General features: G+C 38.8%; 1 long non-coding RNA gene across 1 annotated transcript in view; it reads right to left on the bottom strand.

The window, feature by feature from the left end:
• LOC116447105 overlaps positions 1-21,251 on the bottom strand; it is a 51,694-nt gene that overhangs the window by 7,400 nt on the left and 23,043 nt on the right. The window contains exon 3 of the long non-coding RNA XR_004241485.1: positions 13,812-14,003. This is a non-coding gene — a long non-coding RNA (uncharacterized LOC116447105). The remainder of the gene's footprint in view (positions 1-13,811; positions 14,004-21,251) is intronic.

The raw sequence follows: 21,251 nt of genomic DNA, 5'->3' as shown, positions 1-21,251 counted from the left end.
CATGTATAGGAAGTACCTGCTACAAACTGTGCCACAACAACTTGTGTAGTGCGGCTGTTCTCAGCTTTATGGCAGAAAGGGCAGACAAAAGGAAGAGAACAAAGGTCATATTTCTGAATGTTAAGAAAACATTAGAAGGTGTGCTTCACAAAATTGCCTTTGGAAAACAATGCCAGGTGGTAGGGATGGGAACACTGCTACATGGGCTGAAAGTGGTTAAAGGTTTCTAAAGTGAAAGTAGGAATGAATGACAACAGGTTTCTGACATGGGGAGTTTGAGTTTTTGCGGGAATTGTCATATGGCCTACTTTTCTACAGCATCTTTTTTAACAGTCTGGAAGATGGAATAAATAATATGTGAATACAATTTGGAAAAGATAGGAGGTAGAAAAGACCCAATAATAACAATCTGGAGATATTAATGATGCAAAGAGGAAATGTAGTCTAAGGACCACAGATGTACTGAAACAAAAGGGAGCTACAGAATGCAACTCACCACTTGGCAGTGTTTGTGTGGCACGGCACACTACTTCTGGAGCAAAAACCAAACCAAACCGGAAAAAAATCTCGGATGGGAACTAACAGCTGAGGTGAGAGTACAGTGTGTCTGCAAGTCGTCCGGGCATTGAGGGCAAAGGATGGGGCAATCGATCTGTGCAGACTCAAAACTTGGCTACAGGTCCACTCTGCACAGATATTTAAGGAAAAAAAACAAAAAACACCAAGCCCCATGATGAGACAGAGATGGAGAGTGGATGAAAGGAATTTAAACACCACCAAGAAGCCCAACTGCCCTGTTTCCACCAAGCCCTATGCCATTATCATATACGTACACTGATTTCTTCCTGCTGAGAGTCTTTGTAAGCCCGTGTTTGCCATTCCCAGTTGTTGCTGAGTTCATTGTTGTATTTTCATACCTTTTAAATGTCATAGTTGAATATCAGATGTTAGGTGTTTATTATTTTTTATTTCTTTATGTCCTTTGTGGTTTTATACACAGAATTTTCTTTTTTTATGGGCTTTGAGTGTTTTCTGTGCACCCTCTTTCAAAGTTTTTCACTCATGCTCTCCAGTAGTTGAAGACTGACATTATGTATTAATGGAAGCACATATTCCCAGTATCAAGCAGATAACTACATTTAAATCTGTTCTATCTATGTCCTGGTTGGATTCCTGAGCTGGTTTGGACAACAGACTTGATTAAAGTGAGGTTTTGATCCATTGTTCACATATACCAAGGAGAAGGCTCACATTATATTCAGTCAATAGGGGTCAGTCTTGGAAAATTTTGCAAGACTTGAATAGTCAACTAGGGAATTTTTTGTTGATTTCAGGAAGACCATTTTCAATAAATCTTTAAAAGGTAATTTTCATTGGTTCTTGTTGCTTTGTTAGAAGGTCTTATTGAACTTCAGGGTAGGATTTTTCCTTTTAGATCTTTGAAATGATGAAATTTGGACTGCTGACATTCTTGATGGATTTATAAGGAAATATGACCAGCTGTAATTAATGGAATGCCATGCTATATTAATTTTCTCTACCTAAATATTAGAAGAACATTTTCTTTGTCCTGGTTGAATGGTTTAGTTACACTGGCTGAAATGTTTATGTTCTTATTGTAGTCTTTTGCTAAACATTTAGTTTAAAAGATTACTTCCTGGAACAATTTTTACTAAAATAAACCTGGTAGCATGAAAATTTTCTAAAAGTATATGTAACATTTATGGTTAAACAGAATCTATGAAAAAAGTTCTGTTACTGGTTTAGCAATAATAAGGGTCAAATTCTTCTGGTTTGAGTTTTGTAATCTCAGTAATTTCACATGACAGAACTTTTTACAGCAATCAGCTTATTGCTCTTCATGACCATAAACTTAGTTCTCCATGGAGAGATGAAAACATCTGTGAGTTTTATGCTGAATTTTGCCATCAAAAAATTGGATTCTGGAAAACATAAACTGAATTAATTTCTATGATAAGAAGCTAGCTTCTCTGAATACGGCGTTAAAGCCAGTGGGGATCTGCCTCTGAAAGTGTCGAAATAAACTAACAATAAATCAAAAGCCATGCAAAGCAAAACTGGAAAATTTCATCAAGCTTTAAAAAAAAAAGTATTGGTGTCAACAACCTTGGAGATGATGACCGAGAAGGGGCATTTTAATTAAACAGGTCTGAGTAGGCCAAACCTCTTGAAAGTCTGAGAGTTAGAAATGCAGTTTACAGCTATTAACATCTTTTTGAGATTTCAATGCAAACATCCCTTCTAGCAAAAAGATCATCAAGTACAGTTACACTGAGTGGTATTCACCCAAAGAAAATAGTGGAATGTAGTGAAGTCACATGTCATCCTCTGATCAAAGTTCATGAATAAGGTGCCTCAACACAGCACCCAGAGTGCAAATATGCAAATATGGAATGAGCTCTGATTTTGTTCTCTATCTGTTTAAATTATGTTTGTCATTTTTACATAAGCTTTGGTGTAGCATCTATTTTTATCACATGTACAATTTTCTTTGATGCAATCTCTCCCCAGCCATTAAAACTTCTATCTTTTGACTTATTTCTGAGTTATTTTTAATCACCTGTAAAAATGACACATGACATAAACTTGACCTCTCCCATCGCTGGGTACTATCAGCATGATAATAAAATAGAATTACAGAATCACAGAACAGTTTGGGCTGGAAGGCAGCTTTAAAGGTCATCCAGTCCAACCTCCCTGCAATGAGCAGGGGCATCTTCAACTAGACCAGATTGCTCAGAGCCCTTGAATATTTCCAGGGATAGGGCATCCACAACTTCTCTGGGCAACGTTTCAGTGTTTTACCACTCCTTTTGTAAAAAAAATTGCCTTACATCTAATCTAAACCAACCCTCCTTTAGTTTTAAACCATTATCCTTGTTCTATCACAATATATCCTACTAAAAGGTTTGTCATCATCTTTCTTATAGGTCCCCTTTTAGGTACCTGAAAGTTGCTCTAAGGTCTCCCTGAAGCCTTTTCTTCTCCAGGCTGAATAGTCCCAACTCTCTCAGCCTGTCTTCATAGGAGAGGCACTCCAGCCCTCTATTTTTATGGCCTCCTCTGGACTCACTCCAACAAGTCCATGGACTCAGGACTCCAGGTGGGTCTCATGATGATGGAAACATATGAAAATATCAAGATATCACTTGCCAAATAAGTTGCCTCAACATGATATGCCAGTATTTGGATGGTCCAGCCATGACACAGCAGGAGGTGCAGAGGGAAGCTTAAGCTGAATAATCGTGCTTGGTTTAGGCAATGCCTCTCTGGCTGGAAACCAGTACTGACTTTTTTCATAAAGTGAAGGCTTGGGTTTGCACCATCCAACTCATAGATGCTGGCTGAGGTGACTGCTTGCTTTCCAGACTGAGGCTGCTGTCCTCCTGGTGGAGGCATTTCCAGGCTCCAGCATCATTTCCCAGTCTAATATTTTCACACCAGCCCATTACTATGTGTCAGTTCAAAGTGATTGCTGGTGATGTGAGCTAGTACATGGGCTCCTCTTTCTTATGTTCTTTAAAGGTGTTTCCATGTAGTTTCCACACAGATGTGACATTGCAGCAAGGAAAAGAGTTGGGGGTTGGAATCTTGTTAAAGTAGGACTGAACAAACTTCTCCACAACTAAACATGCTCTTTTTTGCTTTTCAAGTGAAGTGTAGAAATAAATGTGACTAACCATATCATTAAACAAACAAAGTAAACCACATTTTCACCTGAAAACTTGGTACTTGCTTTTTGATTTTTGTGTGGTTTGTTTGGTTTTTTTGTTCTGAAATGAAGAACATTTGAAAGTTTATTTGTGCTCTTTGTTTCTTGACTGTCAACTACAGTGTTGGCCTTATAAGCAAATGAGGATGCCACTGCTTACTATGTAGTGCAGGAGCTGATGATGATGATGAAAGAAGTTGAAGCTAAAAGGGACAATAAAAAGTGTTATGAGGTCAAGCTGGAATGATTGTCTTGTTGCTTCCTCAGAAATCCCATGTACATTAGCAGATGAGTTGGGACACCTTCCCATCTTAACCACAAACCAAGAGCAATCTGAGCAGAGGCTTTCTGCATAGAGTGTAATGATGAGGGACTTGTGATCTAACACCACCCATGGGACACGAAGAATTTGTCCTATTGAATTGAAGGTCCCAAGAATTGAAGGTTCAATCTTCATTTGAGTTAGAACCTGTAGGAGCTGGGGAAAAGTGATCTTAATTTTAAAGGTCGCAGTTCTCAACAGCAGAAAGACTGATTGATGGATTGATTGATTTCTTATTTTAATATTTTTAAGAAATTTTTTTGTTTAGGGAAATGAGTGTTGTATCTTACAATACTCTTGCTTAAACAGCATATACATAAACTTGAGAGTATTAAGTGAAGCTGTTTATAATTTTCACACATATATTTTCATATGTATATTTTTCTGATCACCATTAGGATTATTACCAGTGTTGCTCCTGCACTCTTGTCATGGTTTAATCCCAGCCAACAACCAAGTCCCACTCAGCCATATGTTTACTTCCACACCAGTGGGATCAGAGAGAGAATTGGAAGGGTAAAAGCAGGAAAACTTGTGGGCTGACATAAAGACAATTTAACAGGAAAAGCAAAGCAAGGAATTCATTTACTGCTTCCCATGGGCAGGCAGGTGTTCAGCAATCTTCAGGAGAGCAGGGCCCCATCACAAGCAACAGGTACTTGGAAAGACAAACATCTTCAAACATCCCTCCTTTTCCTTCTTCCCCTCAGCCTTACATACTGATACATATGATAGGGAATATCTCTTTGGTCAGTTTGGATCACCTGTCCTGGCTGTGTCTCCTCCCAACCCCCAAATCCCTCTCCAGTATGGCAGTACAAAAGCAGAAAAGGTCTTGTCTCTGTGCAAACCCTGCTCAGCAGTAACAAAAACATCTCTGTGTTATCAACCCTGTGTTCAGCACAAATCCAGAACATAGTCCCATGCTGGCCAGCATGAAGAAAATTAACTCTACCCCAGCCAACACCAGCACAACTCTGTACCACTTTGCTCTGAAATTGGTATCTAGTTCAAAGCAATTTGCTAAAGGCAGAGTGGGAACTGATCCCACAGGATGGAATATACTGGAGCTTCCTGGTTTACAGATAAAGTTTTTACCTATTTACACTTTGGCCATTCCCCTTAGCACTTAATTTAAATTTTACCTCTTTCTCTTTCAGTAGATGAGTTTTGTGCTGTTGTGAGAGCTATGAAACAAGAAGTATGCAGCCTGATAGCTACCATACTGTCCAAAAGTACCTTCTATATATTGATTTATACAGCACAAAATGTGCATCTATAAATACATGTATGTACATATATATCCATCTATACACAAGTGAGACAACTCTGTATTTTTTATGAAAGATCAAAGCATATGTTTGGTTAAAAGAAATGCAGGTCTTAAGACATACTAATACTGGGAGCTACAGGAAGTCTTGTTGGATCAAAAAGGGGAAGCAACATGTGCAGTGTTTTAGCCAGTTTCCTTTGCAAAGGCATACGCCCAGATCAGGTGTGTAATGAACATGTCAGAAACCTGATTTGTGCATTTATTTTGGAAATAGTTGCATGTGCAGTCACTTCAATGTTCACCATTCTGTTCTGCCTCTGCAAATGAGATGACAGAAGTTTCACATCTTGTGCTGTCTAGACATCTTCTGAAATTCAGTCTTAAATTTGGTAAATACCTTTCTTGAATTAAGGGTCTTTGACAACTTCTGTATTTATTTTTGATAGAGTGATTGTCTCTTCTCTTGTTTGGCTACACACACAACCACACACCCACACCCTCCCCCCTCCCAGACCACCTCCCCCAAACCTGTTTAAGTAAATGTGTTCTAGAAACTTTGTAAAGATAAAATGTAAATTACTATTATTCAGACTGGCAGGTTATTTTAAACAATATTGTCTTATAATTCAAGCTGTGCAGATGCTACCTAGAATGTCAGAATAGCCTCTGCAATCAAAAACTTGATGATTCATGATCTCTGTGTCTTTTAGAGACTTTTTGTAACACAGGGCAGGACTGGGAGTTTAAGTTTCGAAGGAGCATTGTTAATCTCAGGATAATTCTATATTTATATCCTTTTTTTTACGGAGGTTTTCTACTTGGGTGATTAAAGCATCAAAACCTGCTCTGAGGCTAGCTCTATTTCAGGGCTCTAAAGAAACTCACCACTGAATGAAAATCATTTCAGGAACAATTAGAGAAAAGGTCCGCATAAATTCTTCCTGTATCTAGGGCATTAGCATCACCCAAGTGTCTCTTGCTTACAGTACGTTGTGACAAAGTAAAAGCTATTTCAGCTGTTATACTGTGATGGCTGTTATTTATGGAACATAAAAGGATACTGAAATACAAAAGGGTTTGAAAAGACCAGGGTAAGATCAGATAAAAAAAAATGAGAGAGAAACAGGCATCTTGGGATGGTAACAACCCTGCCATGTACTGACAGGGAGGTTGTATATTTTTAGAATATACTGAAAGGAATGGTGCTTTTACTTAGGTTTTTATGGTTTACCATGAGATGCAATTTTCTGGCCTTATATGCAGTTGTAACAAAAGTCAGAGAGATTTTATGATAGCTGCCAGAGTTCATAAATGATGGCATACACTAAAATATTTATAGAACTGTAAAATCTTGATTTCTCTCTGGTTTAGCAGATGGGGTCCTAAAACTGGTTCCCAGATTGTCACATTTCTTTACCCTTTGATGACAATGAAGTCTGTTATCACTTTCTTTCCCCCTCTGGAAAGCAAGTTCACTAGTGTAATCAAGTTCATACTTCTATCCAATTATACACACCAGGATCTCATGAATTAAGATGTGTCAGCCATATAAGATTTGTAATTATTCAAGGCAAAGGGCCTGTTGTTAAACACCAGGATCTGAGGAGCCTTGCCATGTCTCTGACCAATGACCATTGACTCATGTTAGTATAATTGCTGGTAAAAATCTGCTTCCTGGTCATTAGGCTGCATCCACACAGCACAGACAAATGCTACTTATACAACAGAAGTAGTGAACTTAGGTGCCTGCTTGGTACAAAGCAGCAATATACCACAGCTATTTGCTTCTCTTCAGGATGTTTTGTTGTCCTCAGAGAAAATCCCTGTAGCACTGCTAAACTCAGCTGTACTTCAGAATGAAAATTGATGGCTGGGGTAGCAGAAGCAGAATAAACAATCTCTGAAGCAGAATTTTTCCATTGCTGATCAGGATTTACTCCACATTAAAAGATTTTTCATTAAAATTGGAGATGCTGAAGAGAAAACATCAAGTAATGTCCCTTCTCTATTGTATGTTCATGAGAGAGTTTCTAGGCTTTTTGCAGATAGTCAATGAATGAACGTGCAGTACCTACATATATACATATTTTATTGCAATAATTGTCTGAATATTTACAAGATAGAAAAGTAAAACAGGACTTTGGGTCCCATCAGTCCAGAAAAGCTGGAAATATCTTCACTGCTGAACTTAGAGCATCAGGCAAAGTATAAATTAACAAAACAGGGAATCAAGAAGGGAGGATCAAGAGACGTAAAAATGGAGTGACAAATATTTTTTTTAAAGCTCAAAGTCATCTCAATCTCGTGTCATGTTTCTGTATTTAAACAAATACAAAAATATGAACACCAAAATAATTAAGAATCTAAATGCATTTTGATTTTGGCATATTATTAATAGTATCTACTGGCATTATGCCTATAGAGGTGGAAGACATGACAACCAGGGCCACATACCTGAATGCCACGGAGAATTGTAGCAAATTTGAATACTAGGGTTCAGAGTTAGTTCTTCTAAAAGATCCCAGTGCAAAGCACAGCTTCACCAACAGAAGCAAATCCATTTGTAATGGCTGAGAATGTGGACAAGGTAATGGGTGGGATTATTCTGGGATTTCCTTAAAATGATTTGTATGGGGTTTTTTTTAAAACGGAAAAAAGCTTTATTTCTTAGCTTACAGTTCCTAGTTGCCTGACTTCCCACCTTTTGGGTTTTCTTTTCCTTTTTCTATTTTGATCAGTAGAACAGAAGAACAAATAAATGATGAATAAAAAGAGAACAGGGAAAACACAGAAGTTAGAGAAATATCTCTTATTCAGATTCTGTAAGCAGAGCTTTTATGCAAACTGCAGTGATTAGTATTTTCATTTATGTAGGAAATATTTATTTCTTCAATAAAGTGACTTGTTTCCAAAAACACTGTATTTTTTCCTCTCTCTACCTCTCTCCTTCTCTCTTTTTATGTGTCTCCTAGCACCTTTTTGTCTTAGAAAAACCCATGACTTTTTAAAATAGCTAGAATAACAACAATAAATAACAATGTCTCTTATTTTTTTATGTCATTTATGAAAATTATCTTATTGAGTATTTATAAGGTTTGGTCTATTTGTGTGGATTTGAGGATTACTTTTACCAGATGGCCTTATCTAGACATTGTTTTCCTTTAACTTCTGCATACATTACCTCACCAGCTTGATTTCAAGTCAGACATTAGGTATTGACGCATAAGGTATTGAGAAAAGAGCTGGAAATTCATTGATGGCTGCATTGCCAATGGAAACCTATCTTTGATATGCTGGTGAGTTTGGTTTGGTAGGAAAACCTGAGGCTGTTAAGTTCATTTTCATTCACCTGTTGTCTTTTGGAGGTAGAAATCGACTGTTAGATGATAGGCAGCATTCCATGTGTTGCACAGAATGTGTGCGGTTGTGTCTTTCTTACGAAGGAGACTTATGACCACATGAGAACCAAAAATGCCTGACCATTGGCTCTAAATCTGCTTGTCAGAGCTTTCAAACATCTTCCAAGTGGCACTGATGGTTTCTTATTTTTATTCCTTATTAGAAAACAGAGTGTGAAGTCTGAATTATAGCTGCGATACCGTAAGTACTGAATACCTCTTTATCCAGTGGTTGATAGGGGGACATACTCGTCATCAACAGTAGGAGAACTGCAGGAAAAGTAGGAAATGCATCTTCCTTTGGGAGAAGATGGGTTGAGACTGGCGCTAGTCAGCCAGGTTTCTTTGATGTGGTAAGAGTGAAGACCCATACACCTAGCTTCCATTTCTTCAACTGTACTTAATTAATTCTTGGGCATGGACTCTGAGGTCATGAACATGTGTATCTGGCATACCTTTTTAAAAATTATGTTCAGTTTGGGCATATGAACCTGCAAACCCCAAGCTGTATACAGTTTCTCCACCTTGAGCAGGAACTCCCAAAAAACCCCCAACAAACCCAGCTCCTTTTTTGTGTTAGTCTGCATCTCTAGTGAACAGCAAGGTAACTTCTGTAGAACTCTCCATTTTATGACCCCAAATACATTCTTCCTGCATCCTAGCTGCTTGTCTGAATTAAAGTTGATTGAACTTAATTTCTAGCCTAAACAAGTTGCTTGGTTCCACTAAAGAGAAGGCCAGCACTGCCAGAGGATGACTCGTCCCATCCTGAAATGCATCTTATATAATTTGCTTAGATTATTTGATGGGAATTCAAGTAATTTATGTCAAGTAAGAAGAATATTTTTAGGTCTGAGATGTGTTGGAAAGTCTAAGGTTTAACTTCTTGAAATACTATATGATCTTTTTATCATTCTGGATACCCTGATTGCTGTGCAATTTACAGTGTGGTATTGTTCACTTGAGGCATTAAAATAAAGGGTGCTATACATTAGAGCTACTATGACACTATTTTAATTGTAAAAATAGATTTTGATATTTGGCTTTGCATGCTTTTTGCCTTGCTTTCCTTGGCCTTTAGTGATCTTCTTCACAGTAAGGTACTGATTGTTCATGAAATACTATATAATAATTGTATATAATAGTACTGTATAATGTAGAAGAATGAAGTATATAAGATTAGTATAAAGTAGCATGTAATACACAATATTCTGTGTATATAATTATGGAAAATTTGTTACTGAGCCTAATACCTGCTTTTGTTTGACATAGTTTTGACAAAAATCTTATTATTTTTGCATAATTTTTAATTTTGATCTGGAACATTACTACTCTCAGCCATGCACACACTCAAAAATTATGAAGTGTCTGGATCTTTCACAATAAAAGAGCCATATACACGGAAAAAATACTGGAACCTAAGAAAATCCTCAAAAATATCTGTCATAAAAATATAAGTAAAACCAGAAAAAAATACTTTAAAGGTATTCAAACTAATGCTACAGTATTGCTTTGAAATACAATGTGCTATTTCACAGGTGGTGCATATTTTTCACACTTAGGTCTAGATGCCTTAGAACAAAACTTTGTATCACACGATATTTCATGCTTGTGCTTTGAGGTGTGAATTCAGCCCCTGGCGCATGGTGTGACAAGAAAGTTTTTCAGCTTCAGCAGTACAACTGGAACAGATAATGTGATGAAATGTACTAGACTATGTGTGTTTGGGCGGTTGTGTGTTCAAAAAGTACAGGTGCAGAACATAGGGAATTTTGAGAGAATAAAGTATTATGAAATGTCATTGTATATCTTGACAGGAATTTTTAGCATTGTAACTGTCATGCAAGAAAAGTCTGTCAGTCTTCCATAAAATCCTGAAACATTTGTAAAATTGCTTTACATAGCTTATTGTGGTCAATACGGTATGGAAAATTAAACAAAGTGTTCTTGCTGGAAGCTAATGAGAAAGTATGAATTGAGTGCATTTCCTCCCATTGGTGTAGCTCTAGGTTGATGTTCTTACTGTGTGCTAGAATTACCACATTCTTTTCGTAACACATTTGTAGGTGGTGAGATACTAAACATGATAGTGAGATTATCTTAAATAAAAATTTGAGAGAAAAAACTATACAAAAGCCTGCAAAGTGGGTCATAGGCTTCACAGTTATGGTCAAAAAATTATTTTAGATTTGGTGGATAAAACCTTGGTCCCAGTGAAAGTTTTAACGTTGACCTCAATTGAGATTAAATGCACAGGGAATGCATGCAGCCAGTGACTTCAGAGGTATCCACAACCACACATAGGACGGGGAAAAAATTGCCCATCTATGCTCACCGTGTAACTGATTAAATAATGTCTCTGGACACTTTTATTTTGAACATGACTAGAGGTGAAGTCATTACATTTCAACCAGCAATGAGGTGAAGCCCTCACACTCTGTCTAACAGGAAACAAGTCTCCTAGACAGAAGCATCTGATTATTCCAACCATTTTTATAAAGTTCAGCAAATCTGTTCTTTTGCTGGATGTACAGTCCTTTCTTTGCCAATATTTCCCAGCCATCCCTGGGAACAGTGCATGGCTGGTAAATCAACACAATTATTATTCTATTCCATAGGACATACAGTGATTCACATTTATATGCCAACATTTTCTTCCTTGTTGCCCCGGCAAGAGCTGGGAAATGATTTATAAGGATGCAGAAGTGCTGGCACAGATGTTATACAGCCTCAGCATGTTTGCAGTGCACAGCGTGGCAGACTATTCTGGAAGTGTTGATGCACAGGTAGGGCAGGAGGCAGCCTGTGTGCCAGCGGTGCCCTCCCAGTTCCCACGTGGGGCAAACTCTGGCCCTGCTGCTGGCAAACATATTTGGCATCCATCTTCCTAACAGGTCATTTCTGCATGCTGCACTTTGGGGAGGAGGATTGTTTGGTTCTTGTAATTAGTTGCTTCTGTTGAATTTCTAATGGACCTGTGGGCCATAAAAATCTATCTGTTGTGGAACAGTTGGCAGCTCCATTTTGCAAGTCTACTTTTTTTTCCCCTCTCTTCCCTGCCTATCACCCCCACAGAGGAGGCTTGGAGAGTGACTGGATACACAGAATAAAAATGTATTTTGCTACAGGAACTGTCTTCCTTCTTCTTCAGAAAGCTTGACGCTATTGGGAAGTTTTGTTTTTGCATGTAAGTATTATCAGAGCAAATGAAGACAATCAAATCACTAAAACACTTCCAAGGACAGGGCATCCAGAACTTCTCTGGCAACGTCTTCTAGTGTCTAACTACTGAGATTATTACTATTAAGATGATTAAAAAAAAAAGGTTCTACATAGGACATAAGTCAAGGCAAAATATTACATTCCTCTCATCAGGATTAAAAATAGATACATAAAACTGAAGCACAAAAACAAAGTACTGTAACTCCTGATTTCATGAATATTGGTATAAACTTGAGGAGATTAGTCCTCCGTGAGCTTCAAAAAACAAGGGCCTAGATTTTGGGGACATTACTGCTGGAGAGATTACTGCTTTAATGCAGTGGGTCCATTTTAGGCTTGGCAGAGTAGGCTACAAGACTTAAGCATACAGGGTTTAAGCAATTTGGTAGAGGAGCAGTGATGATGATGATGATGATGATGATGATGATGATGATGATGATGATGATGAAAACAAAGGGAGGGAATTATATCTTAGGCATGGAAATTGTGCTCTACCCTGCCCAGAGTCAAACTTCTGCAATGGCTATGTGGCTTTAACTTAGGGAAGAACTTTGGTCCACATGAGGATGAAATTAAATAGTGCAACAAGGATGGGCTCATATTTGGGGCAAATCCCCTCCCTCTCGACTATGCACAATCCCACCACAGATGGTAGATTGCACGCACTTATATTAGGACTAATATTTTCTTTCTGATGGCTGGGTATAGTGAGCAAAACAGGCTTTAGTGACTCCCCACAGTAGTAAATAACCTCCCTGTGGGTCCTCTAAAATATCCCAACTCCTTCATTCAGCACCGAGAGATCTCCAAACACTTAGTCCATAAACAACCCAAGCATTTTAACGCACTTTCCTCCTTCTCCCAGGGGATGTTCTTGGCTTGTGTTCTCTGCCTTTATTACAGCTTTAATCTTACGACGTGAACTGGGACTTGTTTACATTTTTATTTTTAAAGGGTTTTTTTGTGTATGTGTATGTGTTAGCGCATGCACTAAAGATCTAAATTGACAGATGCCTTTTTGTAGGACTGAAATGACATATCTAAGTTTTACTGCTCTCTTCCCTGTATTTGCATTTTTAATTACTTGCATCATATTTTATTAGTGTTTTACCTGATGAAGAATTCCAACTAATTAATTTCACCTGGAATTATATGTAGATATAGGAAAAATTATCCTTGGCCATTTGTGGAGACCAGCTGTGTATTAAGAATATCTGATCCCCATTTGAAAGATTAAAGAAAAAAAGTAATCAAGAGCAAATAGCTGATTGTAAAAGCTAGTCCCCTTTTTTTCTCAAGCCCTAAAGATATTATTATTGGCAAATATCCTTTATTACTCACCCTGTATACTACACATTAACTCAGAAGTTCTAACTGAACATCATTCAGTCAGATGACTTTTTCTTCAACGATTTCAGCCTTAATTTGTAGTAAAGTTAATGTTGTTCCACCCATATGCAAAGACTCATTTATTTCCATTCCAGCATGACTCACAGAGGTATAACTTCCCTTTGACCAGCTTTTATTTTTTTCCACTCTAATTATTTTTTTTCTATGTGACATTAGGAAAGGGGAAAAAAATTGATTGGGAATGTAGGCATTTTATGAAAAGCTACCTGTAGAGGAAGAGGAAAGAAGAAAAGAGAATATGAAATGTGACCTGATCCTGCAACACAGCTGAACACACACACACATGCACACGTGCACATACACACTTTCTCTCCACGGATATTTCTGGTTTGATTCTTTGTCTGTACTGACAACAGATGGTGTTTTAATAAAGTCCAGTAGGAATATTACTGTGAGTAAACAATCCAACGCATGCCAATTTCATAATTGCTGGGTACTGATACAGCCTCTTACCTGATGAATCCAAATTGGGAGGAAACCAACTGTGCACACACCTACTGGCAGCAGCCAAATCCGCAGCTGTGGTATGCTCCAGCATTGAGCTTCACCACGGAAGGTAAATTGCAGCTCCAATCATCTTTCTTGGCACCAGGCTAGGGGAACAGCTGCCATCTGGCCTGTCATCAAAGTATGGTCACCGAGTTTCTGGGAGATGAAATAGCTTGCTTTTTTACCTTGACATGCACAAAGATTGCAATCTTCATCTTTACAGGTATCTCTTAAAATAACATTCTTGGTTTCCTAAGCCAAAGATTTACCAAGTGGGATTTTCTTCTTTAAGTGATTCCCACGCCTATAGGGACTTGAAGTCTAAACCTGTTATATGCTAATTAAAGATTCACACCCACATGACTTGTCAAAGAGATAAATCTTACTCATTTGTTTTCATCATTAACAGGGAAAAAAAAAGTAAGTAAGTAATACCATGCCTTACATTAGCAGATTTATGTGGAAACGTTTGTTTTTAATAGAAGTGGAAATGCAGTTAGAAGCATTATTCCCACCACTGTTGATATAACCCAGTATGGAAATTGCAACTTGGCAGAGAAGAAGGAGGTGAAAGGCAAAAGGGGGAATTCAAATATTCAGGACCAGCATTCCAGCTAGAAGTAACTGTATAGACAGCACTCAGCAAATGACTGCTTATTAAGTGCATTACGTGATCATTATTTATATATGCAGTCCTTTAAAGATACTCTTCAAGTTCAAGATTAAATCACAGAAGAAGGAAGTGAGTCCCCTCCTCTATGTCAGCATTTAAGTGCTTCATTTCTGTTAGTTTCTAGCAGGCCCCAGTGCTGCACATCTACACATTGGAATAAAAACTTTATTTCCATTAGTAATTTTCATACTGAGGAATTAGTCTTTAAATTCCATGCAAGAGACAAATCTAAACTGAAATTTTATTTCAGCTTAGACTGGGACACTGACATCCCAGATAAATCTTAAATAAATTAAAATACCTGTTTAAAAACTCCAGTAAATGTAATTTCAGGTAATTATTTTATCAAATTGCTTCATGTTGGTGACAGCTAAGTATACTTTTTTGCATTATTGCCTTGATATATTGTATCATTGTCTTTCAAGATATTTTTACATCAGTGAATCTGTTTTCAGATGGCAAATTAATATCCCCGAAAAATTTTCAGCTGTGATATTATTCACAGGCCTTTCAGAGATCAAGATTTTTGCTTAGTGAAATAATCTTCACAGGCTCTTAGCATGAGAGAAGAACTACTTTGCTCTGGATTTAGAAATTCTATTGAATTCAGAACTTGTGATTGTGGTTCACTTTTTCCTCAGTAAAGGTTTTGTGCAAGAATTTAGGAGAGGCGGAGAAGGCTGCTCCTCCCACTTAAATGCCTGCTTTGGAGTTGCAAGGTTCTGCTCCTGTCTGAGAGTTTGCAGTAGTGGTTGCCTGAGGGAGATCAGTGGATGTGGATACTCAAATAAGGAGTCATGCTGCTGCACCCAAGCTTTTTCTTACCAGACCACAGAAAGTCTGCATGGACTGCTGTTGGCACATGAGGTTAAAAAAAGTGTGCATACATGTTTTGTGGACCACAGTTTTGTGGACCCATCTACTGAAAGACATTCATGCTGAATACCTTTATGATGATTAGTTCGGCTGTCAGTGCTGGGCTGGGTTAGTTTTGCATATGCTTTCTGTTTTGTGGTGTTCTCCCTACAGATAGGCTAAACAACACTTTTTGCCTTTTTAATTCACTACTGACAATATATTTCTAAAAAAATAAAAAAGAAAAGGCAGGTGAATAGGGGTGGATAAATGCTAGAGGAATAGTTATTTCATACATGCAAAGTAAATGTACAAGGAAGTGTTTTGGCAAGAGCTACTGTGCTATTCAGTACCTCCAGCAGAAATGAACAATATCTCTAAGGGAAAAAAGCTTGGTGGAGCTCCAAGACACGTGTTCATAGTAGCTGCCTGACACAGCAGTCTGCCTGCACAGTGCTGCTGATGGTCAAAATGAAGCTGTTGTATGGAAATGCTTAGCAACTTTCTGCTGGAAAAAAACTGCTCCCAAAGAAGTTTACGTAGAAGACAAAAAATGTTCCCTGTGGGTTTCTCTAGCTCTGAGATTGGCAGACCTGGAGATGTTGGAAGGTGTTGACCTCTCTGTCACAGCTTGGCCACACCCACACCTGGGTGGCATTTCAACACAGTAGCTGCCGGCTGGATTGGAATCTCATCAGCCCATGAAATTTCAGGTTTTCTGTGGAAGGAAAACACTGCAATGCTTCCAAAAAATCATGGGGGCTGTGAGATGTGGTGGCTTCAGCTGTGAAGCGAAATTGGATGCCTGTGACAGAACTGCTCATCCTGTCCCTTTATTCTTTCTGTTACCAAAAGCTGGGATCTGAAGAATTAGAAATTAAGAGTCAGGTCAAGTCATCTCCAGAAAATATTCCAGTCAGGATTATATGTTGCAGTGACCCATTTTTTGAAAGCCCTGAGAACAGGGAGTGGACATGTGAAGGTAGTACGTGCTATACACTGACAAACACTGATTCACAAAAATTGTATTTTCTTTTAATTGAGAGCAGAGGTTGCGAAATCACTTTCTACTCCAAGACCTGGGGCTCTAAACATTGACTTATAGAAGAACAACTTCATTTGGCCCAGAGCCAAAGCAGAAACAATGATAGAATCTGAAAATGGATGGGAGAAGCAGTCATAAATCTAGTACTTAAGCAAGGATTGATCCAGCATAGTGATGAGAGGTGTTTATCTCATCCATCAGCCAACCTTGAGATCACCTGACCTGCAATCCATTCAATCCTGTACAAGAGCTGTTGTCCATGCCTTTTCAATATCTGATAACATTTTTAGGCTTATGTATAGGATGCAAGATTCAAAGTAAGTTTTGCTGTGATTTTCTGAAAGAACTGCTTATTGTATAGGCAGTTATACGTTCCTATCTCCTCCCACTTTCATGGAAACTTGTAGCAGATTCCTGGCATCAGTAGCCGCTGGAAAAGGGTTAACATTTTTAACACCAGAAAGTCAGCCTTAGTTTTCCATAAGTCAATCCAATGCTGTCAAATATGATGACCTTTTTTGTTGGAATGCCATTTACAAGTATGACTAAATTATTGTCTAAAGCTGAATTGATACCTAAAGTAGATATATATTCCTCTAAAAGAAATAGAAGATATATTACCTTACCCTTCAATGCTCTAACCAACACTCGGGCTTCAGAGGGAATGGAGGGTGCCCATTCTCACTGTTCTTTAGAACAACTTTCTGAAAAGACTTTACAGCCTGAGTATTTTTTCTTTTTGGTATACAAGTATCCTGTTTCCTTTGGTTTAGGTCCATTTTCACAGAATCACAATATCATCTAGGTTGGAAAAGGCCTCCAAGATCATCGAATCCAACCTTTGACTGATCACCACCTTTTAAGCTAGACCTCATCACTGAGTGCCATGTTCAGCTGCTTCTTGAACCCGTCCAGGGATTGATGATTCCACCAACTCCCTGGGCAGTCTGTTCCAATTCTTAACCACCCTTTCAGGGAAAAAATTCTTCCTGATGTCCATCTTGGACTTCCCCAGGCACAGCTTGAGGCCGTTTCCTCTTGTCCTGTCACTTCTTACCTGTGAGAAGAGACTGACCCCCACCTGGCTACAGCCTCCTTTCAGGTAGTTGTGGAGAGTGATAAGGCCACTTCTGAGTCTCCTTTTCTCCAGACTAAACACCCCCAGTTCCCACAGCTTCTCCTCATAGGACTTACTCTCTAGACCCTCCACCAGCTCCATTGCCTTTCTCTGGACTTGCTCCAGCACATTTCCGGCCTACTCAACTCTTGCTGCACAGGTCCAGAAGAAATGTTGTCACTACTTTACCCAGAAGAACTTTCTTATGTTTATTTGTGGCTCAACTGCAATATTTAGAGCTTTTTGAAAAGACATTATCAGAGTTACACAGGCACTGAAAAAAGCTTTTCTTTACTCTGACTGGCTCCCATTCAGTCACACCTCCTCCACACATGTGGCCATGTTGGTAAAGATAGTGTACATTTCACAGCTAAACAGGGAGGTATTTCAAACGGTAAATTCAATCTCCAGCCCAGCAAAGGGCATGATTAGTTTTAAGTACATCAATATTGCTTAAAGGCAACTGGACTGTTTGGATGGATGAACTGAAATATGTGCTTAGAAGTGAAAAGCTCCACAAAACCAGTAAACAACTTAATGACATGCAAGACCAGTTCTCTTTTAAAAACAACAGAAAAAATCTCTAAACAAAACGAAACCAAAAACCCCAAAACAAACAACAATCCCCCCACCAAAACAGCCTCAGACCAAGACTTTTTTCAAGCCAGCTCAACACCCAGCATGGAGGTGAGATTTTTCCAAAGAGCTCAGCTCCCATTTATGCTCTTAAATACAGGCCAGATTTTTATAAATGCTCACAATCTAGCGTTTAGAGCTCTTAGGACATCTGGACACTTATTTCTATGCCAAAGCTAAAGCCTTCTAGAAATCTGGTCCCAATTGTGGATGCTTGGTTGTTTTGAAAATCTCACCCCATGGAAACTATTTTTATAATGGCATTTCTTTTCCACAAAAGGAGAAGCCATGAAATGTAATTATTTGATGTATAATGTCCACACGTCAAATATAATTGATGTCACTTTTTCTTTTGTCTGTTAAAAGTCACAGACAAAATAGTATTTTCTGCTGCTCCTCCAAGCATTTGGGGCCTATATGCACACAGATAGTTGAAATAAAGTTTTATTCTGTTATTACATGATATTGCTCCGAGATTGAAACTAAAGGAGGAGTCACATATAGGAAGAAGCAGGGAAAAGTTGCACTTAATGAATGGATATCATAGTAAGACTTGAGTTTGTTCTGTTGCTTGTAACAAAGAGTCAAGTGTCTTAGAAATAATCATAGAAAGAAAAAAAATATTTATCTGAGATGGCCTTACGACTAATCAAGCTACAGAATCTTCTTTTCCCTTGCAAATGTAACTGACCCTTTAATTTTCATACTCACCCCTCAAAGTCTATGTTTATAATTGCTATCCTGCTCTGAACAAAGACTAGCCAAGATACCCTGACAGAAGCATCTTTACTGCTCTCTGCAGTACTGCCTATCCCATTGGGGCTGCTACTGCCTCTGCACAAGCAGAATCCAAGTATCTAAATATTAGATATAAACATAGCAGCGCCATTTAACAGCCACTCACACAAAGGATGAATAAGCATCCTTAAGTGTCTAAACAGCCTCATTTTTACAGAATCCACAATGGAGGTTCCAGCAGGGAGCTTGCTAGAAGGTTAAAATATCTCATTTTCCATCTGAAGAGACACGTAATGAAAATTAAGCAGCATCCTAATGCATCAACTGCTGTGTCTTTCTCTACCTCATTCCTTACCAATAATCATGGAGTCATAAATACTGGAGTTGGAAACCATGCAAGTCATCTCCTTGCCCAGGCACAGACATTCCCTCCAGTGACCCTCCTGCTGAACAACTCCCAAAGCTTTTTCAGCCATTGCAGATGGCGGTGATTTCATTGCACCCTGTCAGAGACCATGTCCACAACAAAAATATTTCCTTGTCCTCTGGAGACAGACTGATGATGCTCTGACAACATTCTTCATACAGGATTGCCATCTCCCCTTCAAGTGCTGGAGCACTAGAGCACATGTGATGTCAGCACCTAGCAGTCCTAAATCCCAGAGGAGCAGTGCTGGCATCGAACAGCCCAATCCTGGAAATTCCTGCCTGCAAGCTTTGATCTCCCCAGCAGCCATTGCAGAAATGCAGGTGGGACACAGTGCACTGTGATTGCCCCATGTGCTGGAACATGGCCACCACACCTATGTGTGCACATTAATGGGTAAGGAGAAAATAGGTAGATGTCAGCCTCTTAACCTCCTCACCACCAACCATCTCCACTTATGCCAATGAATGAGAGAGAATTTCACCTGTACATTGTAAATCCTGGATTTTAAAATGTGAACCACTGCCAGCTGCTGTCCAGCAATGAGGAACTCACCTTTTCCTGAATTTCAAGACTCACTTTTATGTGGAACTACTTACCCAGGATCCAAAGTAGTAGTTTGGCAATTAAAATGCACCCTAGGGAGCATACAGGCAATTAAATCAAAGGGAACGATTAAAAAATAAATAACATTACATTGCCTAACTATTAAGGGTAGGAGAGCCTATCCAGGAACCTATGTTTACACCACAAAGCTTATTTATAGCCTTGAAGTGATGTTACCACATGTGTGCAGGGTTGCCCTTATCTTAGTTGGACAGAGCACTGTGGAGCCAAAGCCCCCTAGTGCTTTGCAGCCTTACCATTCCAACATCTGAACCTCGTGATGGGTGTGGGGAGGTAGGAGTGCACCCAGCAGCACTGTCATTACCCAAGTGCACAGTCACTGTCAGTCAGAGACATGGTGTGAAGGCCTGAGGGGGAGAGGGTGTGGTGCAGTCAAAAAGGAAAGCCTTCCCTTTGGAAAATGGGAGTTGATTAGTATGTTGGAGCTCTTGCACATGACAGGGAAACCTGAGCCTTGTACCCAGTTTGAAAGGGTTTGAACTTACTTCTCAGGAGGAATGATATTTCTGCCAGCTCATCTTCCCATCATGAGGAATGAGACAGTCATCTACATTCAAGAGACTGATTTATAGTTCTAAGTACAAGAAACCATATCTTGGCTTAGAGTTTTAAAAACCTGCTTGACTCAGTGCTGTGGGTGGGCACCTTTGTATGGCAGTGGAGGAAGGTGTTCATGTGCTCCATGCAGCACCATTTGGTATGAGTTCATTTTGATAACCCCTCTGCCACCCATCTCAGTGTTGAGACTGTTGAGATGCACAACTTCCTCTTTTTTTTTATGTGGACCTTGGTCTTTGTGAATTCTGCTCATTGAAATGGATATTTTCCAAGTCCCTTTTAATTTCCAGTTCTTAGGTTTGCTCTCTGTCTCTCTTTCTGTGCTCGTCCACCCAGTTATTTTTTTGTTTTCTACCAAGATAAAACATTTTGTATTAGCAACAAATAATCCCAATGCTGCTTTCCTTAAAAGCACACGTTTTGGTTTGCTTTTCCATTTTGATGTGTTTGGTTCACCTTTCCCTAAGCCAGTAATTTCCAGTGTAAAATAAAAACAAAGGAGTTCCAGTGACAGAACTTACAATACTCATGAGACTCTTAAATAGAGTGAGAGCATAAATTGATTGTTTAGCTACATAAAAATTGATAGGTTTGATTGAGTTGGGGCTTTTTTGTTAGTTTTTTGGGGTTTTTTAATGCGCTTTTGTATAATAGCAACATGGCTGACATTGCTAAGAAATTGTGCCAGAAGATATATATCATCTTTCTTGCACATTTTTGTGGATCCT

This window comes from Corvus moneduloides, chromosome 1 (assembly GCF_009650955.1).
Source record: "Corvus moneduloides isolate bCorMon1 chromosome 1, bCorMon1.pri, whole genome shotgun sequence".
In the NCBI taxonomy this organism is placed as follows: Eukaryota; Metazoa; Chordata; class Aves; order Passeriformes; family Corvidae; genus Corvus; species Corvus moneduloides.
The sequence above is the reverse complement of the archived record's forward strand: the minus strand, read 5'-3'. Positions and strand labels throughout refer to the sequence as shown.